This window comes from Glycine soja, chromosome 6 (genome assembly GCF_004193775.1).
Source record: "Glycine soja cultivar W05 chromosome 6, ASM419377v2, whole genome shotgun sequence".
Taxonomy (NCBI): domain Eukaryota; kingdom Viridiplantae; phylum Streptophyta; class Magnoliopsida; order Fabales; family Fabaceae; genus Glycine; species Glycine soja.
The window spans coordinates 45,082,375-45,084,584 of record NC_041007.1 but is presented as its reverse complement, the minus strand read 5'-3'; positions in this window follow the sequence as shown (position 1 = coordinate 45,084,584).

Sequence of the window (2,210 nt, the reverse complement as noted above, 5' to 3'; positions counted from 1 at the left end):
AAAAGTAAAAATTTATTTTAAAAAATAAAATAAAATAAAAAGGAGATGGAGTAATAGGAAATGATAAGAATAAATTTCAACATTTAATTTAATTTCATTAATTTATTTGAACATTTTTAACTTAAAAAGTTACAGAATTTTATTAAACAATCGAGAATTAAATTTTTAACACAATTTATGTAAATTTATTTATCTATAAAATATATAAAAATATAAAATTTGACATATAAATATAATACGTTATCAATTTAATTTTTATTAATCAATTATCATCTTAAGTATAATGGATAAAATTATTAAATTTAAATAAATGTTTAGTCCTTTGCAATTAAGTATTTTTTATTTTTAAATAATTATTGTTTTATTTTTAATCCTCACAAATTATATTTGTTTTGTTTTTATTCAAAATACTTTAAATAACATTTTTCATTATTTGAAGTGTTATTTAAAGTATCTTAAGAAGTAAAGATAAAACAAATATAATTTATCAGAATTAAAAATAAAAAATCATTTTATAAAGACAAAAAATATTAAATTATAGAAATTAAAAATATATCTAAATTAAATTATTATTATCAAATTTAATAAATTATTATTTAATATTCATGAGAATATATGATTACATAATAATAAAATCTTACTCTAACTGAATTCTAATTTTAATAATTTTTAATTAATCCTAAGATTCATCTTAATAAATAAAATCAAATTAATTCAAAATTTGATAAAATAAATAAATAAAACATAATAAAAAATTATTTTATTAAAGATTAAATTCGAATAGTATCATAACAATTCAATACATTAATATCCGATTACTTGTTTATTTTAATTTTAATATAACTTATATTATAATTTTTCTTTCTATAAATTACACTTAAATTTTCTCCAGTAAGCAGAGCATTGCCACGTGACCAAGAAACGTTCTCGGTGATGACATCAGCTTGGCCGAACCTTAAAGTGGGGGTGGGGCCCACATGGGACAAAGAATGCACCTTGAACTGTGGTGGCGGAAGCTTCGTTCTGGAAAGCCACGTGACACGTGTTTGACATTACTATATTCGCCACCTGTTTCGCGGACCCTGCTGCAGATATCTCTAATCTCAGCAATAAATTTTCTGACGTGTGCTGTGTTTTCTTGATAGATACTTGCTGTTATCCTTTTTTTGGTGTTGTTTCTTCAAAATGAAGTAATTTTAATTTAAAATAATATCATTTTGAAAGCATAACTTTTAAAATGATATCATTTGAAAGAGATAGTAAAAAAAAAAAAACAATAGAAAAACCAATTTTTTTATTGGGAAATGTTTAATATTTTGTAAATATAAAACTATTCATACTTATACTTTTTGAAATACTTGATACTATTGACGAAATATAAAAATCTTTAATTAATTGTGGTCTGAAACTTAGTTTTCTTCGAATACAAAATTCCTTTAATCGTGACATGAAACTTTCCTTTCATCGAATAACCGCAAAGGAAAGGAAACACATGGCATGAACGATGAACCACACACACACACCACGTTCTCCGATTGCCATTGGGTCGGTGGTCAACTTTTCATTCTTTCTCTAAGGAATATTGCATCTTCCTATTATAGTTATGCTACTAATAAAATATGAGTCTCTTTACACCTTAGTTATAATAACATTTTTTACAGAATAAAAATACTCTAAAAAGTGTATTATTTAATATATTAACAACATAAATATTTTTATTTGTATTGTTAAAATCTTTTAAGGACACTTAAAATATTTAGTTATTTTTATTGTGTACAAAAACTACCTTAAAACAATAATATAGCTTACTTATAGTGTGTTTAGATAACACCCAGAGTTGATTAGAAAAAAAAACACTAGAATAAATTTTATTTCACAAAATCAAGATGATATCATGAAAAAGTACAAATTATTATTTTTTATTTGGCGCAGACTAAAATAAATTTCTTTGTAATTGGTGGTGAAATAAACATAACTGAATATCAAGGAGCGGTGAAGTGTCCAATGTGGTTTTCGATTTTTCTGTAAGGACTGCGACTATGTGAGAAGATAACTTAAAAAAGAAGATCATTTCTCCTTAAATTACTAAGGCCAAATTCAGATGAGTTATTAACAAATACTTACAAGAAAATAAAATGAAATTAATTAAAAGGGTAAGCAAATCAAACTCTTTTCATAAGTTAAAATTTATTTATACAACTCAAACTTTT